We start from the raw sequence: 21,488 nt of genomic DNA on the forward strand, positions 1-21,488 counted from the left end.
AACGGTGTACAGGCACTCAGTGGGGCCGTTTACGGTTGATTCGCGATGCCGTACTTCTCACCATGGCGGAATGGTACTTTCCGCCATGCTTGATGGCGTTAGGTACATGTCCGCTAGGGTCGGAATTCGCGTACCCTTGCGCCATGGTGGTATTTACGATTTGGCATGGCGCGCACGCGCGTACTTGGTGCAGTTAGCGTTGGCGTTCACTACGGTGTCGCTAATGGATTCGTACTTTGCGATGACGGGTCATAGTCGCACCGAGCGCTATTCGATGGCGGTATTGCATTTCCGCCATCGTTTTCCGATTTCCGCCAGGGTCGTAATGAGGCCCTATATGTGTTGTCAGGATTGTTTGCTGCATTTCTGTGAAGTACTAACATTTGCAAACACAATGGGTCTGTACTGTGTAAGTAAATGTTGTCAACAATTGGTGGTAATTGAAATAGAATATTCATTGCTACATTTGCATAGCAACGTACACCAACAATATTTGAGAATTTAAATGGTCCAGGTAGTTCTGTATCTAACTGCTTTTTTTGGAGTTTGTCTTCCTTCTTTAAAGAAGTACCTGGTTTACTTTCTCTAATTGATTCTTTTTTGTTTGTGGTACTTGATGAAGTATTAGTTTCTTTTACTCTCTTTGGAGGATTTGCAGTGACGTCCTGTTGCATTTCTGTTTGATTTAGTTTTCTTTTACAACGTTTTAGTTTTTGTGTAATGGAATATGTGTTTAGATGGGGAGTGTATAGTGAGCAAAGTCTATTATATTCTAAAATGCAAGGAATATCAGTGTTTACTTTACTTGCATCAAAGTTGATTAGAAATAGACCGTCAAGTGTACGTAAGCGTGATAGTGCTACGTAGCTCATGCCTTCTTTAAAGACTGTGTTACCAATATCTATCATTGCTTTGTCTAGGGTAAGACCTTGTGATTTATGAATCGTGACTGCGTATGCAAGAGTTAGAGAAAATTGTTCTCTGCGTACATACATATCTTTGAAGAGAAGGAATCTAGCTGTTGAGCGTCCTATCCGTTTTACTTCTGAAAGTTTGTCAAAGAGTATATTGACAAACTGAATTTTGTTGTCACGTGGGTATGTTTGAAAGCCAACAACTGTACCCAGTGCTCCATTAACTAGTCCTTGGTCCACATCAAGGTTACGTTTAAGCATTACTCTGCAATTTAAGGATAATTTTAACATCTTTTCTAAGCTGTGTTTGAGATTGATTTTTCTAAGTTATTTAGTCTTGTTGTGGCTTGGTCACACATGGGTAGTGTCATACCATGTACATCTAGTTTGTCTGTGGCGCTAATTTCCATTATTGGTTGCATTTCTTTACTTAACATTATTTCATTGAATTTGAGACAGCTGGCAAGAGTTGGCATTAAGGCCATACAATTGACATTTTTGTGGGCTAATTGTTCCATAACATCTGTAGCACATGCATTATCGCCATAAAGTGCATTAATGTGCTGGGTTTTCAATGTTGCTTCTGCTTCTTTAGAAAGTATACCAACTCTCAAACTTTTTAAAATGTTGGCATAAGTGAGATCTGCAGATTGGCGCATGTTTTCTGTTAATACTCTGTATTGGAAATGTTGCCAAAGGTTGACATTTCCAATGCTACCAACAGTTTTACAGCAGAGTTTGTGCCCTAATGTTTTAAAAATAGGTTCACCTTTTACTGGTGTTAATTGAAGCAGATCTCCAAAAACAATAATGTGTTTTCCTGCAAAGAGCTCTTCATAGTCTGTTTTGAGTACTTCTTGTAATCTGAGGTGAATCAAAGCTAACATCAGGTTGGAGACCATGCTCACTTCATCTATTAGTAGCATTTTCATTTGTTTCAATACTCTGCGTAATTCCATTGCAGCTTCTGTAGAAAGTTTGTAATAGTCTAACTTGTTCTGGTGTTCTACTGGTAATAGTAGTAATCGGTGTAATGTAACACCACCTATGTTGTAGGCAGCTAAACCTGTGGGGGCAGTGACAACAGTTTGTTGTTTGTCAATTGTTGAAGGAACTTACTAATGATTTTGATTAGGAATGTTTTGCCAGAACCAGCTTCACCACTGACGTACAATAGTATAGGTTTATAATTATGGCAGGAACATTCTTTATTTTCATGTTTTACACCATGTGTAATTTGTTTTGTCACTTCTTGAAAAATGCTACTTTGCTCATTGTTTAGTTTTGATTGTAGTATAGTTAAGTCTTCCTTATCTTCATACTGACACATGGTGTTTTCTACTTCTATCATAGCTAATTCTGCCTCATTTGTTATTAGTGGTTCTCCCAGTGGTTCTTGGCTTCCTGTTACAGAAGGTTGACTACTGTCAGGAGTATCCTTATCTAGTTGGATTGGAGTTCTTCTTCATGTTGCTGTTCATTGTGCAACATTGTTTTGTACTGTGTAAAGTTTACATCAGTTATAGTGCTTTCATTTGCTTTGAAAGCATCCTCATATGAGTCATAGTTATCTAGTAATTGTTCTTCTTTTCTCCATGGTTTGAAGAGTTGTAGCAGGGACATGTAATATACTTCTTTATGTTGAGGAGTCTTCAATGACAATTTGATATGATTAATTAAATTTGGTTTAGTGAGTTTAACTAAGCTGCCTTCACAGTCTGTCACTCTATATTTACCTTTTTTTTCATCAAGTTTCATATTATTTTTGTATGTGTAGTTTTGGGCTATTTGGTATAGACACATGTTTTCCAAAGTATTACTTCTGTTTGGGTAGTATGTGTCCAATAAATTGTTTTTTAAAATGTCTTGGCTGTTGGGATCATGTTTGGCTATTGTTTCTATATCTTCATATGATTTTAGAACTCTTTTTCTAGATTTAGCTGGACCAAGACTTAGCCAAACTATATTTTCAGATTTACCATACAATGAAGTACCAGTTAAACGATCAGCTGCTTCATAAGATCCACATTCTCTATGAGTGAGCATTTTTATGCCCAAGCTGTATAATTTCTGAGATACTGTTTTATCTGATGACAGGTCATTCCAGAGGTCTTGGAGCTTTGTTTTTTCTGCTTTAGTTAAGTATGCTGTGACATATCGTGCAACTGTAGTAGAATTGTCTGCAATGTACTGCACATCTATGTTTGCATTCCATAAGTGGGCAATGATTGCATTATAATCATTGATATATTTTTCTTCTTCTTTTCTTTTTATGTAATATGTATTTTTAGGTGACATACCTTTAACACTATGTCTAACTGAAGACATGAGGTTGTTTACTTGACCTGTATTTGGAACTGGTCTAGGGAAACCAAATCGGCATTTGGTGTAGTATTTGCCTTTGTTTTTGTATTTGCCACGACAATATTTTCCACATTTGTGTCTTTGAAATTGTAAAATTTGTGCACGAAGATCACTATTTGTGGCTTCTGATGGAATTTCACAAGTGACATATTTTTCAATAAACTGTAAAACAGTGGCATCACTGTCTTGACCAAATTTAGGAGCATCTTTAATCCATAAAAGCAGGTGGATATGTGGTGCTCCTCTGGCTTGGTATTCTTTTCTCCAAAAGAAGTGTTGCACTTCTCCAAGGGGAGGAACAGTTTTATTACAAATAAAATGTAGCATAGCAATGAAGCGATGGTGAAAATATCTTGAAACATTAACAGGATCCAAAGAACAATGTTCTCCAGGTGTTAGAATATCTATGCTTGTTTTGTTTTTATTCGATATGCGTAGGAAATCATGTAAATCTTCCCATGCATATTCTGCACAACTTAATGTAACAAACCAAGTGGGTGGGTGAAGGTTTCTGATCATACAACGTACATCTCCATGATGTCGAAACCAGTACTCTTTAGTACCACTTTGCTAATAGATTTGTAATATTTGATTGTAAAACCTCATCCTTTTGTTGCACTTTCTCTAATAATTGTGTAGCTGTCATATTTTGAAAGTGTGATCCTGATTTTAATATGTGTGCAACTCCGTAACATAAAGTTGCTAGTTCACTTTCAAAGAGTAGGTGGAATATGTATTCCACATTTTGTCTAAATCTGGGATCTTCAGAATACATCCGTAATGAGCGGTATTCTGAAGCTGATATTTGAATAGGTCTATCATCATACCTTCCTCCTTTGTCAGTAGGAAAGAGTCGAGGAAAAGCACGTGCTTCTATACTTTTTTCCCAAATACTGATTGGCGATCCTTTTGTTTGACACATTTGGTAAGTTTCTAGTACATCTTGTACGGTGTCATTACAGTGCAAAGGATGAATTGTATAATGGTCTAAAGTATTTGATATTGTAGCAGGATCTAGTAGCTCAAATTGACCAGCTTCTTGTGTTTCTTGAATTATTTCAGTTGTATCTTTCAAGTTTTCTTCAATATTAATTTCTTTGTAATATTCATTATTCTATTTAAGATATTGCAGGGCTTCTCTATCTTTATGTAAATCTACCAGTTGTTGCCATATTTTTTTGTCTTTTGTAGGTACTCCATTTACTAATATAATTAAAGATTGCTGCATTGGACGTTGCACTCCTAGAGTATGCACATTTTCTTTTAGATTTAATGGTAAATAAACTACTTTTCCACGAATGCCTTTTACCAATTCAGAGGGAGGTAATTTTGCTGTTTTTGGTTGAAGGCGTATTATTGCTTGAAATGGGTGTACTGTTTGAATTATGATGCTCTCATATAAATTAAGTTGTTGTAGAGGTTTTGGTACTGGGTATAATTCCAAATTATTTGTGATAGAACGTGAAGGAGTTTGGTTGTTGTCAAGTTTTGTAGTGCAATAACTGCAAAGTATTAAGGGCTCAGCTATTTCATATTTGTTTTCTGCTAGAAGGTAGAGAGCTAATTCAAACCATTTAGAATCTTCATTGTCTTCTATTTTGTATGATAGGTGCACAGTTTTTGTGTTACTTTTATAAAAAATTCTACGGCAACATACACATACATGGTTTGGTACTTCAGCTGATGTACTTTTAAATTTTAGTATTTCTTTTTTGTATGTGTTTAGCAAAAGGTTGCCATGTGTAGAATTGTTGCTTAATTGGTTTAAAGCTATTTCATTCTGTAAATGGCTTTCACTTCCAAAATATTTTTTCTGGATATAGTGAATTTCTTCAAGTGGTCTTTTGCTGTACCATGTAGAAGGATGTTATTTAACTTTGCTAGTGCTAAAGCAGGACTTTTAGCATAGTAGTTTATAGACTAGATTTCTTATAGTTGAATGATGTGTTGATATCCTTTTGATATCATGGAAAGTGGTTTTACAAGTAGGTCCTGTAATGCAGGCCAATGAATGTCCTTGTAGTCCTGTGTACTTGCGCACTGGATAGGTATCTATATTTTGCAGTAATTTAATTTTGATTTTGTCTTTGCTTTTTACATATTTATTGAGGAATTGGTGTAAAGATTTGAAACATTGTTTGGGAATGTTACACATTGACGTGCATGGCCATTTGTACACTAGACGTTCTGATTCAGTTGAATTGAGGGGTAATTCTAAGTTTTCAGGGCATATTTTTGTAAGGAGTACTTCTTGTTCCATTATGGTATTATTCACTTTTTCATAAACTCGACCACTGCTATTTATGGCAATTGTATTAGTTTGTTTTTGTTTGTACGCTTCTTCATTAAAATATGGTTCTGTGCTCGTAGTGTGATTCCATTCACCTCCGCAGATACTTAAGAAGTTCTTTCTGTTGACATTTTGCTTATTGAGAAGTCTTTTTTGTAATTTAGTTATTAGTTTTGTTAGTGGTTTCATTTTGTTTAACAGTAAAATAAATACATTTCTTTTGAGAAGAATTGCACTGTCCATCAATGCTTCTAAGATTAATTTCCTACAATAGGTTTTAAGCTTTGAACCTGATTTCTCTCCTGTTTTTATAAGATTTTGAAGGACTTTGTGACGGTATATTTTGGCTAAAATACTTTTCTTGGTATGCTTACTTTGCACTATATTAAAATTTGAAGAAGTAGTTTTATCTGTACTGATAGCTGATTTTCTGTTAATTGTTTTTTGGTTTGTTTTACATTTTGAAAGAGGAAGCAAAGTTGTTGTACTTGAAACTTCTTGTGTTTCACTAAATGATTGTATTAGCTGTTTTGTTTCAACTTTTTTTACAAATTCTGCCAGAGATGAATGCTTATGTTGGACACCTTTATTTTCATTTGCTCTACTTTTGCGTTGCTTTCTACAGAGTTGTCTTTTGGTAGGCATTCTTTAGGGTCTGTTGAAAAAAATAAAGAAGATATGGGTTGGGGTGTTCTGGAATGTATGTGTGCTGTGTGCATGAGTGTTTGAGTAAGATGATAAAGATGTATGTAATGGTGTGTGATTGTGCATTGGGAACTAAAACTAGTAGGGATAGGTATTCTTGAATTTATGTGTTACTAAACTGTTGTTCAGATGACAAAAAAAAAGTAAGCTAGTGGTGTGCAAAAGTACAAATAGTAAATCTAATGTATACAATTAAAACAGTTGTTTGTTCTATAATATGAAAATTGTAGTGGTTCAGTTGGCTAATTTGTGTGTCCAAAAATAGAAATTTGTGGGCCATTCTGGCTGTAAATCGCTGTTTAAGACATGGACATTTTTGGACAAAATGGTACAAAATCTCTATTTTAAGAAACCAAAATAGCTCGTATTAATGTTATAGCATATTTGAGTAATAATACAAATATTATGGTGATATATTACTTAATTTTTTTTAAATTAACAGGTAACTTCTTAGTTTTTCTTTCTTCTTCAAATTCGGCTGCTTCTTTTCAGGAAACTGGTCTTCGCTGCAATTGTAAAAGCTTCAAATTAGTAACTTTGTTTGTATATAGCACTGTTTTTAATTTAGATATTGATTTTTTTGATTGAAATCCTCAGTGCCTTCTGTAAAACCATTAAACTAATTTATTTACATAAGATACATTGCATCAGTTCAGTACATATGATATGTTCTTAATGAACAAATTGTATTGAATGACTAACTGTAGCAAAAAAAAAATATCTTTACTATGTCTTGTGAAATTTATAATATATTAGTGAATACCACTATTTCTGTAAATTAACTGTTCTTGGTAATAGCGCCTCAATGTCATGTCTAATTTAAAGTAATTAAGTAAATAAATAAATAAAAACAAAAAATATAAAATTGTATAAGTATTTTTATAAAGGTTTAAACATAGATTGTGTTTGCATGCAATTTTGTTTGAATATATATAGTCTTATATTTCATTTAAAAAATGGTAGTTTAACATGATTTGAGTGTGTGTGTATAAAGAAAGTAAAAAGTATAAAGGTTTATAAGTGATAGTTGATTTTAGGAAATTGAAAAAAGTACAGTACATTCATTTTACAGATTTTACAAGGTAAAAGTCTGTTTGAAAATGTTTTCATCTCATAGCTCTCAACTCACACGCTTTTGGCGGGTGTCACATGCCTTGTAAAGGGCAGACTCACCCGCCAAGCCTCCTGCAGGCCCATTCATTCCAATGGGCGCCTCACCCGCCAAAAACAAAATCGGGTGATTTCACCCGCCTGTAAAACAAAAATGGTTGAGAGCTATGTCATCTACTATACAGAAAATATGCATACCTGAAGTTTGTGTTCATGCATATGGATATGCATGGAGCTGCAAGTAGAAATCTTGAAGACTTGTACAGTATTTCTGGTAGATGCTGCTTGCCAATGATATGACACTTGTACTCAGAGAGATTCAGAGTACATTTGCAGTGCTGATCTATGATGATGCAGTTAGATGTAGAGTTCTTGAATGTGATTGGTGCATGGTCATGTGATTTTTGAGGTACATCCAATGAGGGAATGGCAGAGAGAGTGTAGTGGAAATGGTAGAAGGGCTGTTCATGTTACGATATGTCCGCGGACATGGCGGTAGTTCGCGGACATCGGGAGTTACATCCGGGGATTTTTGGGTTCAGAAGTCATGCAAATGAGAATAAGCACTGAAAGGGATTGGTCAGGAAAGTTTGGTGGGTGTGTTGTGCCAGGAGAGATTTTCTCAGATACTCTTTTTGCTGAGAGAACAAAAGATAGCTATGGCTGTGTGTTTCAGAAAACAGATTGTTTGGATTTTAGGAGATTCGTGGATACATTGGTTGAAGGTGCATGCAGAAAGCTGTGGAGTAGCTGTAGATCTTGGATTCCCACATGTGGAAGTACACTGGCATGGAGTACGTGGAATGAAGTGGTTGGACTTGCTACCTCTCTGTGCTACTTTGTAGACAGAGCAACATCCAGACATAATTGTAATTCATTGTGGAGGGAACAGTTTAGGACATGTGACTGGAATTTTTTTTGCAATTTGCTATGAAAGAAGGACTTAGGAAGGTTATGGACATGTTTCCTAATTCTCAAGTGATATTTTCACGGATTGCGCAGAGACAAATGTGGCTTTGTTCTTCTTCATTTGGTCCACAATTGGAAAAAGCAAGGCGCAATGGTAATAAGGCTGTTTGTGGCTTTCTAAGAGATTTTGGCATGTCTTCTTTTCACAATGAAAATATTATGAGGCCGATTCATGGAATAATTAGCGCGGCGCAAGTGGGCAAAAACGTGCGAATCGCAGTGGAATAGCGAAAATCGCAGTGCAAGTGCGAAAATCGCACGAAAAGCAGCGCACGTCGATTCATGGAAGGCCGTGCGCGAGAAAACCAGCGGATGTGCGATAAAAAAGTGCGCGGCGCACGTTGGCGCACGTTGGCGCACAGGCCATCTAACAGCGTGCGCCAGGTCACAGCGAAAATCGCACAGGCCACAGCGAAATTCGCACATAGCGCGGCGCACGCAATAAAAGTAGGCGGAACACGGGCGTAACACTCGGAATGGGGAACAACTTGCCAAAACGTGGGCATCACGGGGGAAGTACAAGGCACAAGTGCGCGGAACGCCCACACGCTCGCCTACAACACGTATTCATGGAATAGAATAGGGGAAAAAAGCGCACGCTCAAACCAGCGCACAGGCACAAACACGACCGCCACAAGAAAGGAGGCGGTAGCGTCTCTGCGGCTGTAAGAAATGTGCGCCAAAAGGTGCGCCAACAAATAGCACCTATATACTGCCATGATGAATGTCCCATACTGTGGCCCTCCAGGAAAAATGACGTGCAAAGGGGTACCCACAAACACGGACACCCGCTGACAAAAAATACGTGTGCATGTATACCGGGGTGCGCGGGAAGTGTCACACGCGATTTGCAGGGTACGTGCATCACAGGGGTTCGCGTGAAGTTCCTCACGCGATCGGGCCTGGGGGAGCGGGCTACGTGTATTACAGGGGTTCGCGTGAAGTTCCTCACGCGATCGGGCCTGGGGGAGCGGGCTACGTGTATTTCAGGGGTTCGCGTGAAGTTCCTCACGCGATCGGGCCTGGGGGAGCGGGTTACGTGTATTACAGGGGTTCGCGTGAAGTTCCTCACGCGATCGGGCCTGGGGGAGCGGGCTACGTATATTACAGGGGTTCGCGTGAAGTTCCTCACGCGATCGGGCCTGGGGGAGCGTGCTACGTGTATTTCAGGGGTTCGCGTGAAGTTTCACACGCGATCGGGCCTGGGGGAGCGGGCTACGTGTATTTCAGGGGTTCGCGTGAAGTTCCACACGCGATCGGGCCTGGGGGAGCGGGCTACGTGTATTACAGGGGTTCGCGTGAAGTTCCTCACGCGATCGGGCCTGGGGGAGCGTGCTACGTGTATTTCAGGGGTTCGCGTGAAGTTTCACACGCGATCGGGCCTGGGGGAGCGGGCTACGTGTATTACAGGGGTTCGCGGGAAGTTCCAGACGCGAATAGCCTGGGCGCGTGAATTTGAGGGGTGCGCGGGAAGTTCCACACGCGAATAGCCTGGGCGCGTGTATTTCAGGGGTGCGCGGGAAGTTCCACACGCGAATAGCCTGGGCGCGTGTATTTCAGGGGTTCGCGGGAAGTTCCACACGCGAATAGCCTGGGCGCGTGAATTTGTGGGGTGCGCGGGAAGTTCCACACGCTAATAGCCTGGGCGTGTGTATTTCAGGGGCGCGCGGGAAGTTCCACACGCGAATAGCCTGGGCGCGTGTATTTCAGGGGTGCGCGGGGAGTTCCACACGCGAATAGCCTAGGCGCGTGTATTTCAGGGGTGCGCGGGAAGTTCCACACGCGAATAGCCTGGGCGCATGAATTTGAGGGGTGCGCGGGAAGTTCCACACGCAAATAGCCTGGGCGCATGTATTTCAGGGGTGCGCGGGAAGTTCCACACGCGAATAGCCTGGGCGCATGTATTTCAGGGGTGCGCGGGAAGTTCCACACGCGAATAGCCTGGGCGCGTGTATTTCAGGGGTGCGCGGGAAGTTTTACACGCGAATAGCCTGGGCGCGTGTATTTCAGGGGTGCGCGGGAAGTTTTACACGCGATTTCTGCACGGTACGTGTATTTCAGGGGTGCCGGCGAGTCCCACATGTGATTTGACAGTGTGGGTCCTCCCAGGTGTACCCTGTACACCCTCCACGGCCCCTGCAGGCAGCCCACACCACAGGGGACTACCCTGCATCCCTGGTCATGTCCCGCAGGCAGCCCACCCAACATGGGCATGCCCCCCAGCAAAGGCACATGTCTCCTTGAACTAATGAACACCAACACATGTCCCCTTGCACCCCCACCCCCCAGCACTGTGGGGCACCTGCCAGCAGGCCCCCACCCATGTCCAACTCATGTCCCCCACCACCCCCACCCCCCAGCACTGTGGGGCACCTGCCAGTAGGCCCCCACCCATGTCCAACTCATGTCTCCCACCACCCCCACCCCCCAGCCACCAGGGTCACCCTCCACCAGGCCCCCACCCATGTCCCCTATCACCCCCATCCCCCAGCCACCAGGGTCACCCTCCACCAGGGCCCCACTCATGTCTCCCACCACCCCCACACCCCAGCAGTGCAGGGCCACCCTCCACCAGGCCCCCACTCATGTCTCCCACCACCCCCACCCCCCAGCCACCAGGGTCACCCTCCACCAGGCCCCCACTCATGTCACCCACCACCCCCACCCCCCAGCCACCAGGGTCACCCTCCACCAGGGCCCCACTCATGTCTCCCACCACCCCCACACCGCAGCAGTGCAGGGGCACCCTCCACCAGGCCCCACTCATGTCTACCACCACCCCCACACCCCCAGCCACCAGGGGCACCCTCCACCAGGCCCCCACTCATGTCACCCACCACCCCCACCCCCCAGCCACCAGGGTCACCCTCCACCAGGGCCCCACTCATGTCTCCCACCACCCCCACACCCCAGCAGTGCAGGGGCACCCTCCACCAGGCCCCACTCATGTCTACCACCACCCCCACACCCCCATCCACCAGGGGCACCCTCCACCAGGCCCCCACTCATGTCACCCACCACCCCCACCCCCCAGTCACCAGGGTCACCCTCCACCAGGGCCCCACTCATGTCTCCCACCACCCCCACACCCCAGCAGTGCAGGGGCACCCTCCACCAGGCCCCCACTCATGTCTCCCACCACCCCCACCCCCCAGCCACCAGGGTCACCCTCCACCAGGCCCCCACTCATGTCCCCTATCACCCCCACCCCCCAGCCACCAGGGGCACCCTCCACCAGGCCCCCACTCATGTCTCCCACCACCCCCACACCCCAGCACTGTGGGGCACCTGCCAGTAGGCCCCCACCCATGTCCAACTCATGTCTCCCACCACCCCCACCCCCCAGCCACCAGGGTCACCCTCCACCAGGCCCCCACCCATGTCCCCTATCACCCCCATCCCCCAGCCACCAGGGTCACCCTCCACCAGGGCCCCACTCATGTCTCCCACCACCCCCACACCCCAGCAGTGCAGGGTCACCCTCCACCAGGCCCCCACTCATGTCTCCCACCACCCCCACCCCCCAGCCACCAGGGTCACCCTCCACCAGGCCCCCACTCATGTCACCCACCACCCCCATCCCCCAGCCACCAGGGTCACCCTCCACCAGGGCCACACTCATGTCTCCCACCACCCCCACACCCCAGCAGTGCAGGGGCACCCTCCACCAGGCCCCCACTCATGTCTCCCACCACCCCCACCCCCCAGCCACCAGGGTCACCCTCCACCAGGCCCCCACTCATGTCACCCACCACCCCCACCCCCAGCCACCAGGGTCACCCTCCACCAGGGCCCCACTCATATCTCCCACCACCCCCACACCGCAGCAGTGCAGGGGCACCCTCCACCAGGCCCCACTCATGTCTCCCACCACCCCCACACCCCAGCCACCAGGGTCACCCTCCACCAGGCCCCCACTCATTTCTCCCACCACCCCCACACCCCAGCAGTGCAGGGGCAACCTCCACCAGGCACCCACACATGTCCCCCTGGCCCCAGGTCCTGACGATACACAATCATGGCAGTAATGGGCAGCATACCCAGCACAAACACCCAGGCAAGGATAGCATCCACCCACATAGTGAATGCAATTACATGATACAACCCCAATGGCAACAATGTAAATGGACACATGCCCGACACACACACATACACAATGGGTGCAAGTGAATGTCAAAACACATATCATGACATGTATGAAACCAATGAGAAAATAACACAAGTGAAAGTAAAAATAAAAAATGTATTATAGATTCAAAATAAGTAAACAAATCAAACATACAACTATGTGGATAAGCAATTTAATGGTCCATGTCCGAGAACAAAAGTCATAATCAAAAAAACAAAGGAATAAAAAAATTAAAAGTCGTCCAAAGCAATATCATGTAGTATGAAAAAAAAGGAAAAACCATTTCCTCATGGTGAACACAATAAGAAATGAAAAAGAAGTATCTACAAAAAGCAAACTATATACAGGAATGTTCCAGGGTCCATGAGCCCAACACCATAAATGAAACCTACTACTACCTAATCTAAAAAATATATACAAAAAAGTGGCCATTGTCCGAGCGGTCCAAAATAATAAAACAAAATTAAGGAAACCTAACACTAACTAACTAAATAACTATATACAAAGGCAGCGGGCAAGTCCTGCGGCTCACTTGTTGATGTTGCTGGCCAGGGCATCATCGAACTCCATGTCGATGTCCTGGAGGCGGGACTCTGTCCTGGCCCCGAGGTCTCGCAGGGATAACCCCATGTTCAGCTCAAACTCCCTGCGAGCTTCCTCGAGGCACTCAGCCCGCCTCAATGCCCGACGCATGGAGAACTCCGCCCTGACCATGGCGAGCCGCTCCTCTTCCGCCCGCTGCCGCTCCGCACCTATCCGCTGGACCAACTCCTCCCACACGGAAGACACCACCATCCCAGGGTTGCCCTGCCCTCCGGCCGATGGCTGCCCCTCTGATCTTGATGGCCCCGAGCCATTATGCCTCCCACGTCGAGCCCGCTGCTGCCTCCGACGCCACTGCCTCTGCCAGCACGACGGCATCCAGGCTGATGGAAACCACCGACGCCGTCGTGCACGTGCCCTGCCTGATGATGCTGTCACATCTTCCATCTGCTGGGGTCCAGTTGCAGTGTTGTCCACCCCTGCTGGACCTCCGACTCCCAACTGTGGCAGGGATGGGATCCCCACCGAGCTGGCTGCATTGGTCGGGGCAGGTCCACAGGGGGCCCTGGTGGCATCTGGCCCGGAAGACGGCAAGGAGAACGACTGGTGGATAGCCTGCACAGAGGAGGAGAGGGCCGCCACATTGGCCAACACATGCAGGAAACCCCCGAACATGGCCGATTCCAATTGGGCCACGTCGGCACGGTGCACTTCGTGATGACGTGCGTTCTCCTCCCGGGAAACACGCACGGCATCACGAATCACAGCCGTGCGCATCGCGACCCCAATCAGGACCTTCTCCACACGGCCAGGGGTTCCCACGTCCGCAGGTGGAGGGGAGTCAGGTGACATGGACATCCCCACTACCTGCGGATGGGCCTGGGACGGGGCATCCCTGCTGGTGCATGGTGGTGCACTCACAGGGTCAGGGACAGCGACATGCACAGGCCCCTCCACGGTGACCTGTGTTGCCTCATGCCCCTGGCCCTGGACTGCACCACTTGCACCAGCAGGGATGCCCCTACCAGGCCCCATGTGTGCCCCAGTGGCGGCCTCCTCCTCCTCTGTGCAAACCACCAACCTGGATGGCTCCTCACCGTCTCCCGCCGTAGCAGGCCCCTGTGGGGGCTCACCCACCCCTTCCGCTGCAGCCGTGGGTGCATCCCCGCTGCCTTGCTCCACAGCGCCGTCTCCGCCCTCTTCTTCACTAGCCGCTGCGTAGAGGGAGACAAAGAACACAAGCATCAGGGTACTGCACAATGGTCCCCTAGACAGGAAGCAATAGCAGATGAGCACCACTGTCAAAGTCCACTTCCATCATGTCCCTCCACAACACATGGGTCAGTCCAGGCAAAACACACACAGTAACAGGCATGCTGCATGCCATGGATATTTCCATGCATGTCCAATGGACTCTTGAATCATTCAATGATATGCAACTCACATGCATCATGGCTCATGCATATCACATGCACACACTTCACCTCAGTCACATCCATCTGGCCCCAAACACACCAAACACAGCCAAAACAAGGGTAAGTTGGCTGCTTCACTGAATCTGTGCATTGTCACACACATGTGTCATGCATCCATGGCATGCACAAGTCACAGACACGCAGGTCAGGCACACAGACATGGCTACCATATATGTACCTGGCATCAGCACCCATCCCTCACCCCCACCCATGTCCAGGTACAGAGACTGGCATGCTCTCATGTTCAAAATCTGCATAGGGCTCCCCATGCCGCATTTGGACACATGCAACAACCACGTGGGTCACACATCACTGGTCGCACATGCATTACCATGATGTCCCTGCACACATACATGCATACATGGCCTATGGCACACATACAGGCAAGTATCATAGAACCAGCACACCGCAACATGCCCTGTCTCACACAGTAATGCTTGGACACTTACCGCTCAACTCCAGACGGGCCTCCCTCTCAAGGATCTGGGCGTGGAGCGCTGGGCGTACGCGTTCCAGGACCCTCTTCTGGATGGAACTCATGTGGCCCTGGCCCCCCTCCACGAGGCGCCGGGCCTTCACAAGGGTCCTGGACCTCAAGTCCTCCCAGCGCTTCTTGATCTTCTGGACGTTGCAGGTTGCCACCCCCTCCGCGTTGATGGCAACCACACAGTCGGCCCAGATCCTCTCCCGTCCTTCCTTGCTGGCGCGGGACGATCCAAAGAGGGCATCATACTGCCCCAGGACATGCTCCACCAGGACACCAACTTCGGTGGCAGTGAAGCTGGTGCCCCTCTGCCCCTCTGGCCTGGGGTTGCCACTGGTGCCAGATGTGGAAGTGCCCGACATGGCAACCCCAGAGGCAGGTGTGGGTGGGCAACTGGGTCCTGGGGCTGGGCTGTGGAGCGATGTAATCCCAGTTGGGAGTCTTCAGTTCCAGCAGGGGTGGACACAGCAACTGGACCCCTGCAGATGGCTGATGTGCAGGCACCAAATGGCAGGGCACAGTGGCAGCAGGCAGGCAGGCAGGCAGGCAGCAGCAGATGGCACGTGGGAGGCTGCTCGGGGCACTGGGGGGCAGTAACTCGGCCTTCTGGGCAGGAGCGTGGTCTTCCGTGTGTTTTCGGGTGGCCAGCTTGATACGGAGTGATTTGGCACGTGAAAATCCTGCACGTCAGCGTGAAATCCGAGGAAAGGCCCTTAGCGCGTAAGCGCGTCAGCACGCATACGCGATTCTATTGGACCAGAGTCCCTCAGCGCGTAAGCGCGTCTGTGACGTGACCCGCACGGGTGTTCCCCACTCAGCACGTGATGACGGAGCACACGTGAAAATACTGCACGTCCGAGTGTCATCGCGTGTAATTGGACAAAAGTGCGCTTACACGCGATTGGCCTATGTAGGTGTATTTCAGGGGTGCGCGGGCACTTACACACGCAAGTACGTCAGCGCACCTGTATCCCGTGGTGCGTGTGAATTTCCACACGCTATTGGACTGGGAACGAGATTCCAGGGGTGCGGGGGTCACGCGCAAAGCATTAATTTGCGCACTTATCAAATGACAAGCCAGATGCCAGGATGAACATACCGTTCCTAGCAGCAGTGGCAATGGGCTACCAAAGGAGGAGGAGGAGGAGAGTCAGGGCCAGAATATTCACACCCAGAACCAGCCTGTTCGGGATGCCTGATGACCAGGTGTATGGAAGGTACAGGTTTCCACCACACATTATACTGGACCTGGTGAGTGAGTGGGAGGATGCCCTCACATCACCCACCCTGTGCTCCCAAGCACTCAGCCCCCTGGAGAAGGTCCTCAATGTACTGCACTTCTTAGCCACTGGATCATTTCAGCGGACAAGTGCCATAGTGGGTGGGGTGTCACAGGCCACCCAGTCACGCTGCCTACACCAGGTCTTGGACATCATCACTGCACGCCCATCAGTCCGCAGGCACATATACCTGCCCAGAACACCTGCAGAAAGGCATGCTGCGGGCCAGGATTTTTACGGTGTGGCACGATTCCCCAAAGTGCTAGGTGCCATCGACTGCACCCATGTGGCTCTACGTCCCCCCAGAGCCCTGAGCACGCTCCCACCTGCCATCTGCTGCTGCCTGACTGCCTGCTGGCCACGTGCCCTGCCATTTGCTGCCTGCACATCAGCCAGGGGTGCTGTTGCTGTGACCACCCCTGCTGGAACCAAAGGCTCCCGACTGTCACCCCACAGGCCAGCACCAGGACCCAGTTGCCCACCCACTCCTGCCTCTGGGGTTGCCATGTCGGGCACTACGACATCTGGCACCAGTGGCAACCCCCGGCCAAGGAGGCAGAGGGGCACCAGCTTCAGTGCCAGGGAAGTTGTTGTCCTGGTGGAGCATGTCGTGGGGCAGTATGATGCCCTCTTCGGAAGGTTGCGCGCCGATGGACGTCGTGACTGCCATCAACGCGGAGGAGGTGGCAGTCCGCGACTACTAATGTGTCAGGAAGCGCTGGGAGGACTTCAGGTCCAGCACCCTCAACAAGGCCCGGCGCCTCATGATGGCAGCAGATGCTAAGGGGCGGGCGGGGCCACTTGTCGGAAGATCAGATGAGGGTCCTGGAACGCATATCCCCTGCGCTCCACATCCATGTCCTTGAGAAGCAGACCCGTCTGGAGTCGAGCGGTAAGTGTACATGCATACTGATATGCGTGTGGTGGTGTGCCAGGAGTGTGCGTGTTGAACATGTATTTTAATGTGGCCAAGTAGGGGGGGTGTACAGGGCTGTGAGGGTGACACATGCGAGGGGTCTCATGTGTGACACATGGATGGTGCTTGTGTGTGTGGGCTTGCATGGCACAGGATGTGGAGGAATGATTGTCAGGTGTGACATGGATGTCGATGGAGACACTGTGACAGTTGGCGGAGGTGTACACATGCATGCAGGTTTGGTGTTGTGTGTGCATGTGTAGTGTACTCCCTATGTTGCATGTGATGTGTGGATGACCTTTGGCTGCACATGCTGTTGTATGTGAATGGATGGTGCTGGCTGTTGCATCATGGCTGTGGTATGGCTCATGTGTGCAAGTTGAAATGACATGTGTGTTGGGGATTGTGATGCCATGTCTGAGGTTTACCTATGCCACTCCTGTATAACTGTCATGTGTGTATGAGTCCATTTTACAGTGCCCTGATGCCTGTGTTTTCTTTCTCCCTGTCTGCACCGTCAACTGATGAAGAGGACGGTGCAGGTGCTGTGGAGCACAGCGGCAGGGGTCGCACCACCAGCCGGAGACGCAAGGGCCAGATCCCCTCCCAAGTTGTGATCTCGTCGGGGAGTGAGGAGTCTGGTGCCGCGTCCCAGGCCGCAGCTGGCAAGGGGAGGTCCAAGAGGCGGAGGTCGGAGTTGGACTCCTAAGCAGCAGAAGAGGCAGCTGGGACCCCACAGGGCCCAACGAGGGAAGATGGCACGGAGTCATCCAGGTTGGTGGGGTGTATGGTGGTGGGTGCCCCTGGTGACTGGGGGGGTGGGGGTGATAGGGGACATGAGTGGTGGCCTGGTGGGGGCTGCCCCTGGTGACTGGGGGGGTGGGGGTGATAGGGGACATGAGTGGGGGCCTGGTGGGGGCTGCCCCTGGTGACTGGGGGGGTGGGGGTGATAGGGGACATGAGTGGGGGCCTGGTGGGGCTGCCCCTGGTGACTGGGGGGGTGGGGGTGATAGGGGACATGAGTGGGGGCCTGGTGGGGGCTGCCCCTGGTGACTGGGGGGGTGGGGGTGATAGGGGACATGAGTGGGGGCCTGGTGGGGGCTGCCCCTGGTGACTGGGGGGGTGGGGGTGATAGGGGACATGAGTGGGGGCCTGGTGGGGGCTGCCCCTGGGGGGTGGGGGTGATAGGGGACATGAGTGGGGGCCTGGTGGGGGCTGCCCCTGGTGACTGGGGGGGTGGGGGTGATAGGGGACATGAGTGGGGGCCTGGTGGGGGCTGCCCCTGGTGACTGGGGGGGTGGGGGTGATAGGGGACATGAGTGGGGGCCTGGTGGAGGCTGCCCCTGCACTGCTGGGGGGTGGGGGGTGGGAGACATGAGTGGGGGCCTGGTGGAGGCTGCCCCTGCACTGCTGGGGGGTGCGGTGGTGGGAGACATGGGTGCGGGCCTGGTGGTGGGTGCCCCTGCACTGCTGGGGGGTGGGGGTGATAGGGGAGATGAGTGGGGGCCTGGTGGGGGCTGCCCCTGGTGACTGGGGGGGTGGGGGTGATAGGGGACATGAGTGGGGGCCTGGTGGGGGCTGCCCCTGGTGACTGGGGGGGTGGGGGTGATAGGGGACATGAGTGGGGCCCTGGTGGGGGCTGCCCCTGGTGACTGGGGGGGTGGGGGTGATAGGGGACATGAGTGGGGGCCTGGTGGGGGCTGCCCCTGGTGACTGGGGGGGTGGGGGTGATAGGGGACATGAGTGGGGGCCTGGTGGGGGCTGCCCCTGGTGACTGGGGGGGTGGGGGTGATAGGGGACATGAGTGTGGGCCTGGTGGGGTCTGCCCCTGGTGACTGGGGGGGTGGGGGTGATAGGGGACATGAGTGGGGGCCTAGTGGGGGCTGCCCCTGGTGACTGGGGGGGTGGGGGTGATAGGGGACATGAGTGGGGGCCTGGTGGAGGCTGCCCCTGCACTGCTGGGGGGGGTGGGAGACATGAGTGGGGGCCTGGTGGAGGCTGCCCCTGCACTGCTGGGGGGTGGGGTGGTGGGAGACATGGGTGCGGGCCTGGTGGTGGGTGCCCCTGCACTGCTGGGGGGTGGGGGTGATAGGGGAGATGAGTGGGGGCCTGGTGGGGGCTGCCCCTGGTGACTGGGGGGGTGGGGGTGATAGGGGACATGAGTGGGGGCCTGGTGGAGGCTGCCCCTGCACTGCTGGGGGGTGGGGTGGTGGGAGACATGGGTGCGGGCCTGGTGGTGGGTGCCCCTGCACTGCTGGGGGGTGGGGGTGATAGGGGAGATGAGTGGGGGCCTGGTGGGGGCTGCCCCTGGTGACTGGGGGGTGGGGGTGATAGGGGACATGAGTGGGGGCCTGGTGGAGGCTGCCCCTGCACTGCTGGGGGGTGGGGTGGTGGGAGACATGGGTGCGGGCCTGGTGGTGGGTGCCCCTGCACTGCTGGGGGGTGGGGGTAATAGGGGACATGAGTGGGGGCCTGGTGGCGGCTGCCCCTGGTGACTGGGGGGTGGGGGTGATAGGGGACATGAGTGGGGGCCTGGTGGAGGCTGCCCCTGCACTGCTGGGGGGTGGGGGTGATAGGGGACATGAGTGGGGGCCTGGTGGTGGGTGCCCCTGCACTGCTGGGGGGTGGGGGTGGTGGGAGACATGGGTGGGTGCCTGGCGGAGGCTGCCCCTGCACTGCTGGGGGGTGGGGTGGTGGGAGACATGGGTGCGGGCCTGGTGGTGGGTGCCCCTGGTGGCTGGGGGGTGGGGGTGGTGGGAGAAATGAGTGGGGGCCTGGTGGGGGCTGCCCCTGGTGACTGGGGGGTGGGGGTGATAGGGGACATGGGTGGGGGCCTGGTGGAGGCTGCCCCTGCACTGCTGGGGGGTGGGGTGGTGGGAGACATGGGTGCGGGCCTGGTGGTGGGTGCCCCTGGTGGCTGGGGGGTGGGGGTGGTGGGAGACATGAGTGGGGGCCTGGTGGGGGCTGCCCCTGGTGACTGGGAGGGTGGGGGTGATAGGGGACATGAGTGGGGGCCTGGTGGGGGCTGCCCCTGGTGACTGGGGGGGTGGGGGTGTTAGGGGACATGAGTGGGGGCCTGGTGGAGGCTGCCCCTGCACTGCTGGGGGGTGGGAGGGTGGGGGACATGAGTGGGGTCTGGTGGAGGCTGCCCCTGGTGACTGGGGGGGTGGGGGTGGTGGGAGACATGAGTGGGGGCCTGGTGGAGGCTGCCCCTGGTGACTGGGGGGTGGGGGTGGTGGGAGACATGGGTGGGGGCCTGGTGGAGGGTGCCCCTGGATGGTGGGGGGTGGGGCTGGTGGGTGACATGAGCAGGTGTGCAGGGTAGTCCCCTGTTTTGTGGGCTGCCTGCAGGGGCCGTGGAGGGTGTACAGGGAACACCTGTGAGGACCCACCCAGCCTAATCGCGTGTGTAACTTCCCACGCACCCCTGTAATACACGTACCAAGCCAAATCGCGTGTGAGAATTCCCGCGCACCCCTGAAATACACGTACCCTGCTGAAGTCGCGTGTAAAACTTCCCGCGCACCCCTGAAATGCATGCGCCCAGGCTATTCGCGTGTGGAACTTCCCGCGCACCCCTGAAATACACGCGCCCAGGCTATTCGTGAGTGGAACTTCCCGCGCACCCCTGAAATACACGCGCCCAGGCTATTCGCGAGTGGGACTTCCCGCGCACCCCTGAAATACACGTAGCACATTGGGAGACATGTGTGGGGGCCTGGTGGAGGGTGCCCCTGGTGGCAGGGCGGGGGGGGGTGTGGGGGTGATAGGGGACATGAGTGTGGGCCTGGTGGAGGATGCCCCTGCACTGCTGGGGGGTGGGGGTGGTGGGTGACATGGGTTGGGGCCTGCTGGCAGGTGCCCCACAGTGCTGGGGGGTGGGGGTGGTGGGAGACATGAGTCGGGCATGAGTGGGGGCCTGGTGGAGGCTGCCCCTGCACTGCTGGGGGGTGGGGGTGGTAGGAGACATGGGTGGGGGCCTGGTGGTGGGTGCCCCTGGTGGCTGGGGGGTGGGGGTGCAGGGGGACATGAGCAGGTGTGCAGGGTAGTCCCCTGTTTTGTGGGCTGCCTGCAGGGGCCGTGGAGGGTGTACAGGGAACACCTGTGAGGACCCACCCAGCCTAATCGCGTGTGATAATTCCCACGCACCCCTGTGATACACGTACCCAGCAAATTGCCGTGTGATAATTCCCACGCACCCCTGTAATTCACGTACCCTGCCAAATCGCATGTGATAATTCCTGCGTACCCCTGTATTACACGTGCCCTGGCTAATCACATGTAAGACTTCCCGCGTACCCCTGTAATA

This window comes from Ambystoma mexicanum, chromosome 2p (assembly GCF_040938575.1).
Source record: "Ambystoma mexicanum isolate Mex_15411 chromosome 2p, UKY_AmexF1_1, whole genome shotgun sequence".
Taxonomy (NCBI): domain Eukaryota; kingdom Metazoa; phylum Chordata; class Amphibia; order Caudata; family Ambystomatidae; genus Ambystoma; species Ambystoma mexicanum.